General features: G+C 33.3%; 1 protein-coding gene across 3 annotated transcripts in view; it reads left to right on the forward strand.

Moving 5' to 3' along the window:
* The first annotated feature begins 11090 nt into the window (after nucleotides 1-11090).
* The window catches only part of LOC128991874 (uncharacterized), a 244905-nt gene continuing 234617 nt past the window's right edge, over nucleotides 11091-21378 (forward strand). Inside the window, exon 1 of one of the 3 annotated variants that reach the window (XM_054415123.1) lies at nucleotides 11091-11210. The gene's annotated coding sequence lies outside the window, so the exon portion shown is untranslated. The remainder of the gene's footprint in view (nucleotides 11211-21378) is intronic. The other 2 variants (XM_054415122.1, XM_054415121.1) reach the window with 2 other exon arrangements.

Below are 21378 nucleotides of genomic sequence, written 5' to 3' on the forward strand. Positions count from 1 at the left end.
AAGTGAACACCATCCGATATTATGTAGATATATATATGACTTTGAACTGATGGCGTTAGCCTCTGGGGACCTCAAAACAGAAATTAAAACGGTCCCAGGTCTAGGTCTTACCACGAAACTATTATTATTATAATTATTATTATTAGTATTATCTTATTGCCTCTGTGGGAAATTCGTCAAAAAGATCCTCTTTTCAATTTATTATTGAAATATATCATATAGGCAGACAAGCATGGTATTTTTGCGGCTAATAATATAACTCAGTATTTAAACTATCCGAGTGATTAAAATGAAGACTCGTGTCAGCTCAATAATAACCGTGCTTAAAAACATAAACCACACACCCCAGATATGAATAGGGTTAAACTAATAATTGCTTGCATTGTGACCTTTTATGATTCAAATGTAACTCTGTCTGGGTTACTGACCTACTTCTCTTGATTACATTAGTATAAATAATTGGAGGTGATGACGTATGTACATTAAAACATTCTTACCTCTAATATTCTTTCTAACAGTATTACATTTACATAAAACACACTGTTCTTTCATCAAACTGAAATTTCACATCTTTGTAAATGATGCCGTTATTTGGTACAACCTACAACTTAGGAGTAAATTCTTTTTACACATTACATACCGTAAAACGTGTTTTATTGTATATGTGTTCCCAAACGACTACGGAATACCACAGATTACGTAAATTTAAATTATCTAGAACTTACATATATTCGAACAACCTCGTTCCCCAAACATTCACAGTAAAAAGTGTAGGCCTACTGGGTTAGCAATTGGATAGTTCACAATGGATTCCTTATTATTTATGAGTGTAATTAAGAAGCTTATTTTGACTTTTAAGTGACGGAGTGCAAATTTTGTTTTAGAGAAACATTATTCCAATTCAAAACAACTCTAGGATAAAATGGTTGCGAACCACTTACTTGCTTAGTAATAAGCCTTCTGTCATTAATTTTAATATTTTCCACTATTCATAGACATTTTACAATTAATTAGGACAAATTGTTTGCGTGTAGAATAAAAACATTTTGAAATAAAATATTCTTTAAAGTTCCAGTCTTAACTTGACTAACAGAGTCCGTGGATTAGCTGTTAAAAGGAACAATGGGTTTTGAATCGAGAGCAAAGTTAGTTTTCCGTTTTATTTACTCGAGTTTCTTCGCTTTGGTTTCCTTTATCCTTTTAACTGAGGCTAAGTGATTGGTTCACTCTGCTTTTCTCTACCTCGGAAGGATTGAGAGGTTTGAGTTTGATGCACATACTTATTTTTAATCTGGTATGGATTATTAAAAAGCAAAATTTTTACTGAAAATTTTAAATTAGCATTCACAGTAATAAAAATTCCCTAAAATTTTGAGCGTTTCTGAAGTAACATGCATTTAATCCCTTTCCAATTACTAAACTACATTATCATTTCTTGAAGTGTTGAAAAAAAATTATTATTACTAATTTTAGTGGACAATATTTTACCGTCTTGAAGTTCTAGTATTCAAATTGAATTTCTAGCTTTGGTTTAAGTTATATTTATATACATTCACCCATGGCTTATTCAGAATGTTTGATAAATAACTTTTATAGTAATACTGTAATGTCACGTAACTACAGTAGACTCCCTCTTATCTGGACCCTTGGGACCGAGGCCAGTTCGGGTAACGGGTTTTCCGGTTAAACCGATGTCCCCAAAATCTCGTTAAAACGGACCGTTTAAATGCATACTGTGTACATTATTTGACTTAAAATTAGGAGAGCATTGTATTTAGACACGTAATCACTGGTCTCAAATCTTTCCTATGAGAACAGTCGTTTCAGTACCGCCCACTTCCTGCCGATCTAGTCCGGTTAAACCGATGTGCTAATAAAAATTATCCGGATAAAGAGATGTCACTTCTACCAAGTGTAGTCCAGATAAACCGATGTCCGGTTAAAAGGTGTTCGGATAAGAGGGAGTATACTGTACTGTGAACTATTTTCTATCTAACTACTCCTCTACGCCAGTCTCACACTTCCATTATGTTTTTTTACTATTGTCTAATTCCAATAAATGTTCCTACGATTTTTGTATGAAGCCCAGATAAAAAATACTCATTGCAACCTTGGCACCTCTTATGAACTCTAAGGATCTCACTATCTCATAACATTTTTGGTCTTAATCCTCCCATCTCATAATCAAATATTTAAGCAATGCCCTCAGTAATTAAGCGAACAACGGTGCAAAGTGCAGGTGATTGTTGGTGTTGATTAGGTCCCGTACGCGTGTGTGTTTGAATATGTGCGTACGAAGGTAAAGAGGGTGCCATTGACTTGTCACCCCTGCTATTGTCTATATGGAACAAACCCTTAGCTCCCTGGGGCTGAAAGTGTATGGAGAAGCTTATGAATGACTAGAGCTGCTAATTATATTTCCCAATTTCGTTTATAAGGGTTCAATGTGCTTAAATTCATCTGTAAATGAGAATAGATTAGCAAGAATATTTGTGTAGCACTATGCATACGAATGGTTAATTTGCTTGTTCTCGTGTTGCCTTTACTATTATCACAATTACGTATCCACCCGTCTGTTATTCCTTCACAAATAAAAAAAAACAACAATTAACCATAATTAATTAAAATCATAGATAAAACATACTCCCATAGTATATTTCTCATCCTTATAGATAAGGTAAAGTCAATTTTATTGTTAGTTCTGTCTGGTGCACTGTAGAGGTGTTTTGTTTACAATTTGTTTAGTGTTATTTCAGTAATTTAAAACCTCGTTTAACCAAATAAAATGATCAAATCATAATCAATAGCTCGTCCCCTAGTTATATGAGCAAACAGTAAAGCAAAAATCATGAAATTAACCCTAAAATTCACCAGATATGAACTAGGCACGAAAAACAAGCTTCAAAATTTACAGTGGGATGAGAGTAGTCTTAGGGTGTTGGTTAGTCTATAATTAAACATAGGGAATTATATTACAGTACTTCATAAAAAAATCTGCTTTGTCAAAATATTTATGAAAAGTCAACAAGATGTGTCACATTCCTATTCATCCACTGAATTTGCTATACTTATGTTAAATCTAGCTGTCAACAACTAAAGATTTTCAAATTAATACAGTTGAACATGTTATTTCATTTGGAAGAATAAAAACAAGAATAGTCCTTCATAGTCCAATACCATATAAAATGTACATTTTAGGATAATGGAAAGCTGCAAGAGTGTTGGCCATTTATTTATTTTCTCTCATATTATTTTCCCTCATAATATCCTGATTCTAACTTAAAATAGGTCTTTTTCGGATTGATGTATATAATAATTGACTTAAAATACATACATTTCTTGTATTATATACATGAAATGAACATACACACTTATAGAAAGCTTCGCAATGCGGTACTTTTCCAATTTCACACCAGTCACACATAACGAGAAGCGGCGAGCTGGATGGAAACATGATTGTGATATTGTAGACGTGCACACTGGGTGAATCTCTGTTTTTGTTACTCTAGTTATTAAGTTATAATTAGCATATATATTGCAAACTACTGATTAATAGGTAGTGGAGCCATAAATTTAAAACAATTCCTGATAGATTTCCCATCTTCATTGATCAGCTGGTAACTAAAAAAATGTTTCTGTTGTGTGTTGCGTCTTTTGGTTCCTATTTATTTCTTACTTTTTCAAAAAATTTACATCCATTTCAAATAAATATATTATTGTATGTTGCTACCTTCACTCTGGTATCGACAAAGAATAAAGTGTACAACTTACAGAAAAGAGACTCATTTCAACATCAGCACTCATAAGTTTAACCTTCTGTATCCAATAGTAAATGGTTTGACTAGGAAAGGAACACAAAAAAAGTTTGGATTTTACAGTAGCGTGGGATTTTTATTTGCAGATTCCAAAGCGGAAGGTGGAACCTATCTAGGGGTTTTTATCGTTAATGTTATTGTGGAGTTGTTTTGTTTTGGAATCGAAAATAGCTCAGACCTGAATAAAGAATATCCACAGGTCTTTATCCGTTATGTTTTAAATCAAGAATGAATTGGCAAAACATCAAAAACTAACATTCATAGGAAGTTTGCATATTTACTAAATGCTATAAAAATGTAGTTTTAGCACGGCACATATCCTGGGGCGATGGGTTCGATTCGTACCAGTCACAACGGATTTTAGGGTATTGGCCAGGTGATTTTAAGCCTACCTTAATTATTAATAAAATAGAAAAAGTGATCGCTTTTTAGACGATGAGAACCTTCTCTGTATTAGATTACTCCCTTCTTTAGTCTACTATATGATAAACCAACCATTCGATAAATCAACCATTCGATATTCGATAAACCAACCTTTCGATAAACAAACCATTCGATAAATCAACCATTTGATAAACCAACCATTCGATAAACCAACCATTCGATAAACCAACCTTTCGATAAACCAAACATTCGATAAACCAACCATTCGATAAACCAACCGTACGATAATCTAACTATATTATGCACTTTTTAAATTTGATTAAAATGTGTCCTATCGTAAAGTGCATTACTAACAAACTGATAACAACGAAAGAAGAGTAATTTTTTAAACTAAACCGATGTTTTGTTTTAATTTAGTCAACAACAAATGATTGGGTTTCAATACAAAATAAGTAACAACAGTAGAATCAATCGTGGAAGCTTAATGCTAGAAGTAGTTGTAAGGACTTTGTCCAAACAGGTTTCGTCCACGTTTTTCATTAACGATCAACCCGTAAATAGTCCCCTCTCTTACTGTTGTTCATGTTTAATCACTCTTCAATATGTGACCGGTGATTTTAAAAGTTTTCACACGAAACGTAAAATTAAAATTTAGCAAAAACTATTGTTATGGTGTAAATGAACAATAGATCGTGGAAAGTTAGACATAATTTAAATAAAATTAGGTTTTTAGCGAATTTCCCTATGGGGAAGTAGGTGGTAATGTACCCCTAGACCCTAGATATGGTCCCTAGACTGATTCACTTTTTCATTTTGATGTCCCCAGAGGTTGAAAAAAGTATTCGTTAAAAATGTATATGTAGGCCTATGTATAATTGAAATTAACTTAGTCTGCAGGTTTGCTGTGGCAGGGATAGTTATGTAAATTAGGGTAAATCATAGCACTAATCTCGTATATAAGATCTTGATAATGGGTATAATATATCATATGCTGGTTACTTGATGAAGCCTCAAAAGGAAAATAATGAAAAAAACGGAATAACAATATACGATGACCATATATTGGTGCTATAGGCAAGCAAAACAAACATCTTCTATTAAACAAAAATAATAAGCCTTATTACATTATCACTCTCAAAAGCCTTATCAAACCTCCAAAGAAAAAGCTCAATTTATCCCGATTTTAAAATTGATGCCTTTCCTAAATATCTAATTTTTTTCAGCAAAATGTTCAGTATACGAGCACATTGTGTCAGTCTAATCAAACTACGAAAGTTAATTATTGATTTAGCATGTTGAATATAAAAGTAAAATTAATAATTTTGTCCGTCACTTCAGTACTGTAGCACTATCCCGCGACCTTCAAAAGTCACTTGAATTACTATAAGTCCACAGATAGCACTTCTACAACCTTTAAAGTTATGCAGTAGTTATCAACACCCATGTTCCTACTTTATTACGTAATTATTTTTCCATAAAGAAGAGGAAATGTTACGCAATACAATATTGTAGTGAGAACATAGCCTGTCAGCAGAAAGCTCTACTGATGGTCTGTGAATAGTTTGGACCCCTATTGTCCAGCACAGCTAGGCCTATTGTACATTGTAGAGGCACAGTAGGCCAGGGCTTATGTAATCTGCCCACCTACAATGCCATCTGTGTTTTACAAGAGCTTCAAACGTTAAACATTGCTTGGAGAATTTGGTGTAGATAGCGCATAACCCAAAATAGCAATGAGTACATAAATCCTACTAATATTATAAATAAAAAAGTTTGGATGTATGGGTGTATGCATGTTTGTGACAAGTAAACACGAAAAATACGGGTCGGATTGGGCTGAAATTTGGCATGATGATAGCTCATATTTCCGATTAACATATAGGCATATTCTTTTCTCGAAAATCCTTTTGGGCTCCGCCCATCCGCTTTTTGGCTCTGCAGTTCCCCATGTTAACCTTATGAGTATTCATATTTAAAGGGAATTAAAGAATTTAGCCAGCTGTTTCAACTAAAAGAGTTGGTTCTATGATATGCAAAAGCATTAAAAATTTATAAGATTTACCAACAGGGTGCAGCACTATTATTTTTTCATTAGTTATGAAAACAGCTAATTTGAACTAAGCAGCAACAAAAAAACTGTGATACACAATGAGTATATTTAAATATTAATTCTATATAAATATAAATATAGAATTCTACAGTAGAATAAGACGCTTACTTTAAGACAAAGTCAATAGAAATACCTTAAAAAACACGGAATACAATTTCACCTTCATTTCTTTTAAAATTGAAAGAGCCAAAAACCCCTGAAATAAACATAACTAAAAACATGGATGTTGCTTTCACTAGCATTACGTCAACAAAAGAAATTGTGCAGAACAAAGTTAAATTGATTGTTAAAATATTGAAAACAACACAACAGATATTAAAGATGAAGTCAATTTGTAGAAGCTCGAGTTTATTGATGGGTAAAACACCAATCAGTCAGCTGCTGTCACAAGCTAATGACGTCATCAGTATTATCAGCTGTTTTATGCCAGGTAATTGCCCTTTAATAACTTAGAGTTTTGAATAGAGTGATTACTCTCTGCATACTCTGCATTAACAGGTTTAATGCGGTAGTTTATAAAATGATGCATAGATATAATTTGTGTGCTAGCCTGGCTTGTAGTGTGCGTGAAACGTGTGCGATTGTTTTGTTGTCTTAAAGGTGTAATTTTGTGTTTAACAAACAAAAATTATACACAAGTTTAATGTGTTAATGCACGAAGTAATGTAGTACTGTATATGAGTTCTTAAACGTTTGTAAGACAGTTTATGCAACATTTCTGCATTCACAGTTTATCATAACATTCACAAAACAAATTAAGATACATAAACTTATCATTGTATACATTTGCATAAAATAAAAACGGACCAATTAAACAAACCAATAATGGTTTATCTAAGTATTGTAAGATAATATTTTGATTTTGTAAATAAATAAATAAAAATTGAAATAAAATCAAAAGCTTTTATTCTGCAAATAAAGTCATAATATAATGTTTAGAAATCGATCAAATAGTTTACCATTTATTATTACAATTAATTAAAAAAAGTTACGGTTGTTAATCTGCGTATTAGATTAAGATTATCGTAAAATAGGGATTCTACCATTGTTCAAATTCCCCTTTAAAATTCTATGATCAAGTTAGGTTATGTAAGAATACGAAAGTAATCTTTTTCCAAATATTTATTTTTGAATAGGAAACATAATGTTTTAATGATGAAAATACAACAGAAACATTTTATTTTACCTAATATAGACACATATTTCAGAAGCTAGGGAAGCTTAGGGAGTTTTCACTTTTAAAGGACTAAAAGTCAGACGGTATTCACTGGAGTATCAAATACGTTTAAGGAGGGACGGAAGAAGAAGAAGAAGCCTCACTGGAAGTCACGTGACACTTACGCAAGATTAAACGTAAGACGATCACCGTAGGCTCCTCTGAGGCGGTCTTCAGATCTTGTTGAGTTTTGTACTCACGTTTTGTGAGCTACTTTGTACTTTAACTTGTGCTTTGTAATTTAGTCAATATGCCGTGTACAAATTCAGTTCTGCGCGTTATGTCGATTCAGAATAGTTTAAAATGTTTTTTGCTATACCAGTTTAAAAACGTGAATTATATTATATTTAACTTTTGTTGTTGCCTGAGTTCTTGTATGTAAGATGTTTGTGTCACCCTTACCCCTTACAAAAAAAAAAAAAAAAAAAAAACTCCGGCACCAACAACAAAGATAAATCTAATATAATTTATAATTATATTCACGTGACATTAAATTGGTTATATTTATATTAGTAGTCTCATTTTTAACCTAAGCAATATGAGATTGATAGGTAGCTTAATCTGGATTTAAACAACTACAACTTCACCATCATCAAAATGTTTTCATTGTACAAACCACTAATTGTATCACTTATTAACAATTAAATTGGTGTTAACAGCTGATTAGTTGCGGTTCAAACAGCGAACGGTTCAAAGCATTACAATTTTGCTTCTTTTCTCTCAATCCCCTTATTGGTCCGGTACTCGTGTTGTTAGGCAAATCTAAGCTGTTAAGTAAGTAAACAATGCTGTTAAGCGAATATTTCCAATTTTAAGTACTGAACTGAAACCTCTAGTTTAAAAAACGGTCGTAGGTAAAATAGTTTTAGATTCGAACTGCGTTTAGAGAGTGGGAATTGTTAACACTGTTATCGTTTGGCAGTAGTGTATATGTCTCACCTTCATTTTCTATAACTTAGGCTTTAGCACAGAACCATTTAGTCTTGAAATAAGTTAGTTAGTACTATGTTGAGGGCAGTTTAAAAATCCCTGTAAGAACTTGAAGGAAAAAATGTTTGATTTTGTTACTAAACAAATAAATTCTTTAATCTTTAGCAGAAAAATCAGCCATAACGTGAATAATATTTTTCAATATTTCCTGATTAATTATGGATTAAAATCTCCTACCTAGCCCATCATCAAAACCTTTGTTTTAGTATGATTGGTTATAAAAACGCTCACATAAGAAGTTAAAGAGCTAACTAGAAGAATACAATTATTGGATAGGTAATATTGTGATTTGATACTTCATAGCTCGAGTTCTCGGTCTGTGTGGTTGAGGTAGTGTTTTGAAAACCACATTTTGTTTTGGTTTAATTTCAGGATCAAATTTCTTATCCTAAAATGTCGCGAAACGAGTTTTAATAATCGTGAATGGGGAAAGTTGGTATTAGTCATAATCTATTTACCAAACATAGTCTTACCATTACCAACACTAGTTTTACCCACGGGCTTCACCCCGTTTGACTTCATAAGTATTAATAAAACTATTGATTGGTTAGGTTAAGCTGAAATAAACAAAACAGAATACAGTAATACAAACAAATAATCTCACCTGATTTTAATAAGGTAATAAATTGAAAGAATAACATACACATGAACACAGCTGAGGTATTTTTAACATTAGGTATATGGAAAGTTCCCTTTGGAAAGCAATTACGTTTTGCGCAAGGTTTCTCGTCATGACGAACATTTTAAGTAGATTTATGGGGGTGTGACTTTAGTTTTCTCAAAAGTTCATGGGTACTTTTGGCTTATATATAAGCTCATCCTTCACTCGTATTTGGGTTTAAATACGCACTTAGGTGGCGTCCCCATCTCAACTAATTGATTAATAAAAATTTAATTCCTAAACAAATTTTGGTGGGACATTAACTATTATCAGGAATAATAATTCTAAGAAGATTCTCTTATAACTTTGAGAAAAGATTTTTAGAAAATTTCATTTTGCTTAAGATTTAAGAAAATAACAATTAATGAGCTAAGAGCTTAATTAATGCAAAACGAAGATATTGAGTAACAAATGCATTGTGACAGATGAGCATTATGCTGATGTCCCTTTCAATTTATCTAAGTGCTCCACAATAATATCCCATAATGAGACTACCATCTCACCTCTCACTCTTTGTTGTCTTGTTGGAATTGAGCTCTTTAGGTGTGGTGCAATTAAATATATCTTAAGCAATTATTCATACTACAGTTTGCTAAAATATAGTTTAATTAAATGTATATGCATTTTTTATGAACAAATTTACAAATTTGATGAAGCCAAATATCTTGTTCGTATTTTAAAATACAGTAAGAAAAAATATTTTCGTTCCTGAATTTAATAATCTCTATGTCCATTATTTTTATTATAGTGAAGCCCCAACACTTTCTAAATATTAACTTGGTCACAGACAGAGATTTTTACCTGTTTGGACAACATAGGGTGATATTAGAAATATTTAAATTTATGTTTACGGTATAGTTTATATTTTTAGTTTTAATAGTAAACTCCGCGATTCTTCAAAGTTTATATACACATATGTCCTATGTAGTTTCGTGTAACGTCTGTATGTATGTCTGTATGTATTTTTATACAGAAAATTCATAACTACTTAACGGTTTGAGTTATAGCATAGAAATTAATCGAAAATGTTAATTTATTGGCTGTTATGTTGTTGCAAAATGTGAATAAAAACTCCTAGATCATTTCAAAATCCCAATTAAAAAAATATGAAGCCAAATTTCACGAAAACCTTAAATGTTAACAAAACATTGCAAGATACATAACATTAAGTTAACTTAATGCAGATATTTATTCGAGCGCTTAGTTTGGGCAAAGAATAACCGAGCAATTCATTACTGTTTTGCAGTATCTATAGTTTTCTTCAATGTAAACAAGGTTATAACCTTCAACTGTATATAACGTACTACCCAAGTGTCTTAGTTTGAAACAAATCCAAGTTCTTAAAGACATGCTTATTATTTGATCAATAATAGTTTTCCGATCAAAAGCCTTGAGGTTCTGGATTTTTAAGAATATGATCATGCATAATCTGTTGGCTCATAACATATATTTACCTGAGATATTTCTAATTTGGAAACTAAGGAAAAAGCCTGTAGAACTCGTCTCTTAATCAAATATAACACAGTATTTTATTGTATTTCCAAACAACACCCTTAAACTAGAAAAACCCTGTGGTAATTTTATACCGCTCACTCTAAATCATCAAATAAACTTCCCTTAAATTGAACATTCCAACCCTCCTAATCAAAGTGTCGGATATTTCCTTTCCATCGCACCAAATCCATTAAACCTACCCGTTTTAGCCACGGGGTTGGTTTAGAGTCTCTCCCCCTCCCAGAAGCTTTCGACTGGGTTTATTAGCGCCTTAAAACTGGAAGCGATTTTCTTATTTTTAATTTAGATTTCAAGTGGGGTCGTGTGCAGTGCGTGTGGGTAGTGAAAGGGAGAGGGGTGCTTAGGGGTGACTTATAGGGGAGGGCGGCAGGGTGGGGGTAGGGACGCTCAGTGCTCTGACAGGCGTCGCGTCGGGAGCGTCGTGGCGTCGAGTGTGCGATTGTGCGTCGTATCGCGTTTCGAAAACTTTTGACTGGAGTGTTGTGTTTGGATATACGATTTGGTATCGCATTTTTAAAGGTAGGTAGTGAGCTTTACTGTTTAGAATAATGTTTTTTGGGGATACATAAAATTATCCACAAAAGATTTGATTTATATTTTGAAATATCCGATTGCAAATTATGTTTAGGTGGTTTGATTATTGATATATTGAATGTAATAGAGGTATATTTTTGTGACGCAACTTCTATTTTTAGAAAACAATTAACTTTGTTTGGTTTGTGTTACCAGTATTTGGAGGAAAGCCAGTTACCGGTTCCGTAGTAGACACAGTGGTTGGTTTTTGGGGGTAAAGTTAATGACTTCAGCTTGAAAATCAATTTTAGTAGTGAAAAAGATTCTTTTTCTATCGTACACCTGTATTTAATGTAAATATTTGTTAATTTGTTTGTTGTGCTATTTGTTTGGGTCAGGTTGTATTGCTTTTCCATCCATCCACGTATTTCATTCAATAATATTTGTATGAATATTGCGGCTTCCGGTTTAAATGTAGCGCAATTGTATATATGCTATCGTAAATGTGTCTTATAAGAGCTGTTGTGTTTTCAAAGCCTGGATAATTCCTAATGGGCGTAAATTAATGAAGTTTTAGCAAAGTCGAATCGAAAATTTTGGGTTGATTTAATTTTTATGTAAAGCTGCGAAAATGTAAATAACGAACTAGGTGATAATTTATCTTTGTGTATACACCCGTGTTGTTAAGTAAGTAAACAATGCTGTTATGTGAATCTTTTCAATTCTAAGAACTGAACTGAAACGGCTACTCAAAGGGTCTTAGGTAAAAAAGTTTAATACTTATTTCATAAGCAAAGTTTCAAAATGCGTAAACCTAAAATAATTCAACTCTATTGAAGATACAATTTCAGTTATTTGCAGAAAGGTTATTGTTATAAGTCACTATTTCCAAAATGTTTTGTGAGAAGTAAAATTAAAAATAGGCCGAAGGATTTAATAAGTTTACAAGTAGAATCTTCAGACCAAGCTTAAAAAAGGTGAAAAACGAGCCTTTACAAATAATACTGAGGAAAATCACAACTTCTGAACTATTGCAAATAGTGTTTATAAACCACTAAGATAGCAAGCAAGCATAACAGCTTTGCAATAAAGATTTATGCAATTTAAAAAGCCACTTTCATTAAAAGAATATTGCGGAGAAGATAGACCTAATCTGATTGAATTCGAGGAAAGATCAAATTCCGTTCAAGAGGAATAAAGATTAGTTTCTGTTTTCTTTTAATTAGTTTTCCAAAGGTCCAATAAACCTCAATTGGGAAAGTTGATACTTTTCTAGATAGGGTTTATTGTTTCTTTCATGGCAGTTTTTGGAAATAAAAAAACCTAATTATAGAATCGGAATCAAGCTTAGTAAATTGATTTTAAAATACTACTTTGACATAATCTAGTAGCTTAAAAATATATTGTATTTGAGATTTACAAAGAATGATAGTATAAAATAAAAACATTCGTTGTACACTGAACTTTTGAATGCTATTTTGTGCTCTGTTACGATTAGCTACATTGCGTAACCAGTTAGGTTTCTTAAGGGTGAGAATTCGGTGAGAAAAATGTTTATGGGCATTGTAATAAAGTACAAACTGTCACATATCTCGAGGATGTTCATCTTTAATACATTAGGCTAGGATACCCTGTGGTTTATTTGCTTGATATGATTATCCATATAGCTTATGGAAGTTGATGACAATCAGGTTTCTTAGCTAAAACCATTTGTGATTGGACGAATTTGAACTCATGTCCTCAGGGCTGAAACACTGCTCTCTAACCTGTAAACCAGTTTCGTACCTAATAGTATACAGCAATGCATAAGACGACTAATACGAACCCCGCAACGTTTATTTTAAATCATTAAATTTTTTTTACAATACACTTATTCGCTGTACCGTTAATATTAGGTTTAGTGTCTCGTTATAATGCAGAAAAACTACTGTTTTCTATAACTGCGTTACTAACCTAGGTAATTTTTTCTACCCTTGGGTGAAAAAAAGAATATAATGGAGTCAAGAGATATAGAGGCTCACAATAATTAAACCAAGTAATCTAAGGTAGTAAAATAATGGATTTTATTGAGAGTAGTTTACATTTGTAATTGTTTTATTGTTGCGTTGTCTGCTTTCTGTGTCTTTATGTGAATCTGACAAGCTTATTGACACGAGCAAAACACAATTTCAAGAGACAAAACAGTTGAAAAACTCGGTAAAAGTTGTTAGTTTATGTTAACTGAACAATTTGGAAGCGTTTTTGGGAGGTAAATTATAAGGGGGTAGACGGTATGAAATTCAACAAAAAACAAGTCTTACACGGTATAAGTATTCTGTCAAATCTTCTCAAAACAGCACATCAAAACCTAGTTCAATAGTTTGAACAATTCAAAACACACTCATATACCGAATAACAAGATAAGATTATCCACAAAATGATTCATTTGGGGAATTAATAGCAAAAGTACAGTATGACGAAACATTTTGTTTGTTGCCTGTGAAAAAGAGTCTCTCCTCTCCCTCATTTGTAAGAAATTAAACTTGAACTGGTTCAAAAATACTAACTTAAGATCCCAGGGATGAAATAACCCATAAAAATAACTACTTTGCCTAACAAAGGTGTCCTGAAAGTTACTTGGAGTATAAATTATCAACTAATTGAGATGAGGACCTAAGTGCGTATTTTAACCCAAATATGAGTGAAGGATGAGTGTAGAATGGAGTGAAATGATCTCTGAAGCTTCGTTATTGACTAAGATCAGCTGTTTCACAAGCCAGGATAATTTATTTAAAGCACAATGATCAGAGACAGCTGGGTCAAGTTTCGAACCATCAAAAAGCTAGTTGTCTTTTCTTAGGATCGAACCGGTTACCTTTTGGTTGTCAGGCCAGCACCAGACAGTTTCAAATCTAGCTCTGCAACGATTACATTACTCCATATTTCCTTCAATTTAATACGATTACCAACACCTCAAAGTTAGTTTCACCCCTTTTAATCCTATTGTTGAAAGTTGGGTGTTTGCCAGCCATGTTGCACAGTTTGCACACGCGTTGTCTGCAGTCATCCGTTTTGTTTTGCCATCTTCACTCAGCGGAACGGCAACATGACGTCACAGTTGGCTGCCCTGAAACTATCAGGTGATGCGATCATCATGGCTCTGTTGATTTGATGTTACCTCCGTTTCAAGGACTTTGAAATACAACTGATTGTTGAGAACTATGTAATAAAAAAACTGTTATACTTATCAATATCAATAATTATCAATTATTTAAGATGGGGACGCCACTATGTGCGTATTTTAACCCAAATATGAGTGAAGGATGAGTGTAGGATGAGTGGCGCGATCTTGTAGTCTTGTTAGTGACTAAGGCCGACATGTTCCTTAGACACAGCTGTTAATTAATAGCCCATACAGCTAATGGCAACTAAGGGACCTACAGTTTATAGTGGAATCCGAACCACAATTTTTCCTTGTAATTTACGAATTAGTCTAACTATTAAGATAGTACTGCGGATAGTCGTAGTACTCACTAGTGCGGACGTTAATCCACACCAGGGAGCATCGCATGCACAGTGCATCCCTATAAATATCCACAACTCGTGACCTCCTAGTAGCTGGATTACAGGACGACGCCACCCGTCCCAGTTTATACTTTGTTATAGTTTATAGTACTTTTGTTTATAGTTTGTACTTTCACAGCTAAGTGATATGTGACCTTGTCTGGGTGGTCGAGTGGATAGTGCTCGCCTTCGGATCTGAAGATAACTGGTTTGATAAAAAAAATCGAATCTGAACCAAAATGCCTTTTTTGTCATTAGACTGTAAATTTATGATGCTATTTAATAAAAGGTACAGTAGTAAAAGGTATAGTGGTAGTATAGTACCGAGGAGTTGGACCGGAATCTTAGCATGATATTTTGAAAATTAAAATGAAGTAGTAAAACACAAGTAAAAAAAAAAAAAAAAACGATTTCCACTATCTTAACTTAATCAAGGGAAAGTACTTCAATGTTTTTTTTCAATTCGATAAGGGATCTTTTTAATGAGTTTTGACGTATCACTAGCTGGGTAGCTGAGTGGTTATCAAACAGTCACTAGTTCATTAGTTGGAATAGTCAGTAGCTTTTTGATAACCGGACCCTGCTGTTCCTGATCATTGGGCTTTAAACAAATTATCTTGCCTGATGAAACAGTAGATCTTAGTTAGTAAAAAAGCGACACAGATCACCTCACAACACCCTTCACTCATATTTAGGTTAAAATACGAGGTGGCGTTCCCACACTTCATCTATGGTTCCCATATCAATAAATTCATAATCAATTGATATATATTAAGCCTTATCCGATTCAATATTTCATCGATAACGTTCCTCTGAACCCCAGTAAAGCTATTTTACAACTCTACAAAATATTATAAACTTTCACCTTTGACACGTCCTTTTCGTATTTAAAACCACTCTATACAAACGATCACATTGCACACAAACGATTATTTCCCATCAAAGTAACATCATCAAATGTTGACCACGTTCTATTGTAATATCGTAAAACAGCAATTATGTATTAAACGTTCAGGCTTTGTTTTACCAACGATCGTCAGCTTTGTTCCACTATAGTGAGCCCTGAATACACCATATAATGAACGCGCGATGGTATCTCATGTTATAAAGGCTGTGAATAGACTGGCGTAACGCGCGGTTGGGTTAGGCGATGAAAATAGCGAAGGCTCAGTGGTGAATAGTGACGTGAATCATGAAAATGAAGTGAATGTGTTTGATGAACTTGGTGATTAATTTTGAAATAAGGGTTTTAGTGTGATTCCCGGCAGGAATTTAACGCTATTGGACGCAGTTCACTAGAAATGCGAACTAGCTGGTTTAGTGATAGAGCGCGGAAGTTCGGTTATTCAAGGTCCCGGGTTTGAATCCCACCAATCACCATCGGAATTTATACAATTTACAAGGCCGAAAACCCCTCTACACCTATGCTTAAGTAATTTGGAAACAATTATTACGGGCTACAGCCTGGTTACCTCCCGCTATCTCCGCGTCCCTCCATCTCCGTGTACCGCTACCTCCGAATCTCAGAGTGACCCCTATAATCCTCGGTTACTTCCTGCGTTAAGACTTTCCGTCCAAACCTAACCTAACCTAACCTAACTTAACCTAACCTAACCTAACCTAACTTAACCTAACCTAACCTAACCTAACCTGACCTAACCTAACCTAACCCACGGGTTAAATTTTCATTAAATCTTCCATCCACGGGGCTTCGCAGCCGTGGATGCAATGACAGTTAACAACGCAGGCAGTGACGGGATTATAAGGGTCACTCAAGAATTCGGAGATGGCGGGACAGATTTGGGTTCGGAGGTGGTGGAACGCGGAGATAGTGGGTGCACACGTACAGCCTAGATAAATAAACCATTTGTGATAGAAATAACTAATATAATCCAGTAAGATATATCTACATAATTATGTTTACGTGTTGTTTAGTTTCTTGAAACACGATCCCATAACCGTGGCAATGCTTCAACTTTTTTTTTATTTATTATTATGATCTCCAAATAACGTTTCTTCGACATAATGTTTTAGGAACGAAAATACAATTTTGTACGAACGATGTATCTTATATATACTTATACGATTTACTTAACTTTTCAAATAGCTGTAGGCTTAACAGAGTCTGGAAATTTTAAGTGAAACTAATTATCAACCATAATTTTGATTAAACTTGAAAGTTTACCATAAAGTTAGCTAAACTTTAAATGAAATATTAATAACGCCTTTAACAAATCAATTCTGTGAAAGAAACTTCAGCATTGTGAACCCCTAAACATAATCAAATCTGTAAACATTATCAGAGAGACAAACTCCTTATTGGACCGATTTTAGTGTACGTTAGGCTCATAGATAATTAATATTATTACTATACTGTTTATTTTAATCGGCGACATTTTAAATAATAACAATTAGTCATACATCGATCGAACGTGGATGTGACAGGCTACGGGCGCCAGCTGTGTAGCAGGCAATAGGGTAATTGCACAACCATTTAGTGATTAAATGGCGGGAAAACTCCGACAGCCGGTGTGACGCTGAGGGACATGCCACTGTAGAGGGGAGTCATTTAGATAACCAGTCTTTAAACCTTCTATTAAACTAGAATACAATATTTCAAATAGCTATGGGAATAAATGAGGGGTTTCAGTTAGATTTGGTGGATGTATTTGTAAATTATACCAGTACGATGTTAACTTTTAGAACAGTAACATAATTTGTTTTCACCACACTATGATGTTTTTGGCTGTATTACATACGTTAATTGGTGGCTGAAAGTTACGTTTTGCTGGCCATGCCAGCTGTCATCGTAATTTGGGGACCGAGCAGGTTTTTACAGGCCGGGGCCGCAAAATCAGCTGTCCGCTTACTTACTTAAAACATGAATGCGTTCATTGCAATATAAAATTGTGTTACTGTCACCGTTGCCTAGCAACTATTTATTTTTATTTTTGCTGATTCCTCAAATTATTTCTTCACATAACCTTAAAGTTGTAGTTGTGTTGACGATCAGTGTGCATTATTATAGTGGTGAATAGTGGTAATAGGGTATAGTGTGGTGAAAAATAGCGTTCGTACCACGGACCGAAATGGTTTTGCAGCTCTCGATCGATTTAAGTTCTCGACTTCGTCTCGAACTTAAAAACTATCTCGAGCCGGCAAAACCTCATTTTTGGCCCTAGGTACGAAATATACTATTATGTTTTTTATGATCATACCGTGTCTGCTCTATCAGGATCAGCTGTAGCCAATTAAAAATCCTACATTATCAGCAATCTGACACATACTTCCTCCCATAAGCTTGTCAACAACCTTTATCAGGGTAAGCGGTGTAACTATGAAAATTTTGTAGGAAAAAATCACAAAAGTTGCAATATATTTTGAACCGTAATGGGTAAAGTAATGGGGGTTGCATTATTTCATTATTTTGTTTAGAATTATAAAGACATAACACATCAATTTTAATAGAAACCGGGTTTTTTTAATCCGATTTTTTGTAATTTTATGGAATTTTTATGAGAAAATAACATAAGTTACAATAATTTTTGAACAGTAATTTTTACTATTTGTACAATTTTGTTCAAAATTTAAAGAACATAGGTTTAGGAACATAGGAATTTGTTCGACATAGGTACTAAATTTGTATCAAAAGTGTTAGAGCCATTTTCGAGAAAATCCGACGTTTCCGTTATTTTATAGGAAAATCCTCATTAAAGATCTAATAAAAAAAAATAAAACGCCTGTAGATACCATGGATTAGTACCTACTACATTCTACCAATTCTTTGTTAAATTTAATTTCGATTAGTTTTTTAGAACTAATTGGTATCTCACGCCAATAACGCCAGGATTCCTTGTAAAACTATCAAAACAATCAATATATACAATAAGTATGGTAGACATACCTAATTAAAACAATGATAACTACTTATTTTACAGACTGATAAGGTTCTTTCATTTATTCAGCAGTGATGCAGCTGATACACGACTTTTGTGATATAATCAACGCTCAAAACATTTCTTTGGCCATAAATAGTAACATTCACACAAGGGGTGGTTTTACGGCCCTCCCCTACGTTATCTCTGCGATTGTATCTCTGTGCTTTGAAAGCTACGAATTGAAACTTCCCTTGTGTAGGCCTAATACTGCGGTGAAGATGGACGCTTTGATAGACTATAATATTTATGCTTATCTTAATGCTGCAAAATTAAAATGGTTTAAGTTTAGTTTAGGTGAGGGTTTAATTTGTTTCAATATAATCGTATTTATACAGAAGGGACTCTTTAAAAATCCAATTTATTCTGGTTGTCTTCAAACACAAAATACTAATGAAGGATTAAAGAAATTGCTATATGTATCATTAAAATTATTTCAGTTCAAAGTTTTAAATATTTCCTCTTAGAACAAACAGTTTGAGACTCAAATTTATTATAATATTACATTTTTTAATAACTGCAATCATTTATAATAATTTGTTATTTGAATCGTCAGTGAACTATATAAACGATCGCTTAACAAGAAGTCTACATACTTTTCTAAAAAATAATTCTGGATTTAGTACAAAATAACACGTCGAGAGTGTTGAGAGATGAATATTATTTTTGAACAATTTTCCACGAGCGATGTTTCCAATTCCAGTAACATCGTGTTTTGGGTTTTAATGGGTTGCTTAACGACGTATTCCACTTTTTTGTTAACAAATGTGCGTGAAAACCGTTGTGTTTTTTTGGAGTTGTTTGTGTCCAATTAGTTCAAAGACGGTAGTAGGGATTTCAAAAAATAATTATTTTAGTAGTAAGTGAAAATGAAATGCATTACTAGTTTGTATTAAAATGTACTATTACATTAATAAGCTGAAAACGATGTCTAGTAGCTACTATTAACTTCTTTAACTAGTAAAATACCCCCGTCGCAGCAAAACCTGCATACTAAGCGAATTTCCATTTACCCGGCTTGATTTCTACTAAAATATTCCCTATAAATTTTCAGATTTATTTCCTATTTAAATAACATGAATTTTAGTGAATAGTTAGGTTTGCTGCTACGGGGAAGATGTTGAGTTGTGTTTTTTTAATTGAAATATTGATAGCTTAGTATGAAATAAGCCAAATTGCCAAATTTGATTAAAATATATCCATAAACAAGCAAACTAGAACAGTTTATTTATTCTCCATAAGAATAACATGGGAATTTTAAATTTACAATTTTTTAATTTTCTCCGTAGTCAATGAACATTAAAAAAAAACTTCAATATACTAAATTATTTGTTTTTTTAAGCTCTTCAAAATGGTCTAGAGAGAAATTTAGAAATTTAAAGTTTTTAGGGTCAAAAATGAGAAAAACCCATTTTTACCCCATAAAACCCCCCATAAACCCCTGATCCCATGGTCCGATTATGCTGGTTCGCGAACTCGTTCGAATAAATGTAGGTTTACACGTTTGTACCAAATTTCGTCACAATCGGATCAATTTTGCTCGAGTTATCGCGCTAACGGACACATATATATATATATAAATATATATATATATGAATTTGAACGGATGGTGTTTTTGGCCTCTGGGGACCTCAAAACGAAAAAGTAAATCGGTCCCGGGTCTAGGTCTTACCATGAGACCTACGGTAATAGCTTATTCCCTATATGGGAAATTCGCTAAAAGCTTTAATGGTTCACATTTTTGCTAGTTAATAAGTTAAGCGAATTTCCTATATAGAGAATTAGCTATTACCGTCGGTCTCATGGTAAAACCTGGACCCGGGACCGATTTCGTTTTTCTTTTTGAGGTCCCCAGAGGCAAAAACACCATCCGTTCAAATATATATACATATATATCCGTTAGCATGATAACTCGAGCAAAATGATCCGATTTTTATGAAATTTGGTATACACGTGTAAACCTACATCTATTCGAACAAGTTCGCGTAACAGCATGATCGGACTACGGAAACAGGGGTTTATGGCGTAAAAATGGGATTTTCTCACTTTCAGCCTGAAAACATAAAATTTCGCAATTTCTTTTGAAAAAATTTTGTAGAGCTAAAAAAAACAAATAGTTTAGTATATCGAAGATTTGTTGTATGCCTAACGGTTACGAAAAAATTCCCAAAAAAGTGTTAATTTAAAATTACCATGTTATTCTTATGGAGAATAAATAAACTGTTGTAGCTTGCTCGTCTATGGGCATATTTTTTTGATATTTTGCTTAATTTATACTAAGCAATCGATATTTCAATAAAAATCCCTGTTTTCTTCCTCCTGTAGCAGCAAACCTAAGTACTCATTAAAATTAATGATATTTAATAATGCTTTTTTATTAGGAAATAAATCTGACTTTTTTAAGGGAATAATTCAGTGGAATTCCACTCAGGTAGAAAGAAATTAACTTAGTGTGCAGGTTTGCTGCGGCTGGGGCATTTCTTTTATTTACTAAGTAATTAATGTAGATCATGTTATAAGCCTACCAAGGGCAGAAAATTAGTGCAAAATGAAGTGTAAATGCATGTTGTGGATATTTCTGTATTGAAACAGAGTTTCTTTAAAATAAAAAAAAAAATTAAAATTTGAATATAAACTGGAAGGTTAAGGACAGTTTTGTTTAATTTTAAGCTATTATTGGAATGTTTAAATTATAG

The sequence above is a fragment of the Macrosteles quadrilineatus genome, unplaced genomic scaffold (genome assembly GCF_028750875.1).
Source record: "Macrosteles quadrilineatus isolate MER2022 unplaced genomic scaffold, UCM_ALF_1.0 Scaffold_4__1_contigs__length_99947679, whole genome shotgun sequence".
Classification (NCBI taxonomy): Eukaryota; Metazoa; Arthropoda; class Insecta; order Hemiptera; family Cicadellidae; genus Macrosteles; species Macrosteles quadrilineatus.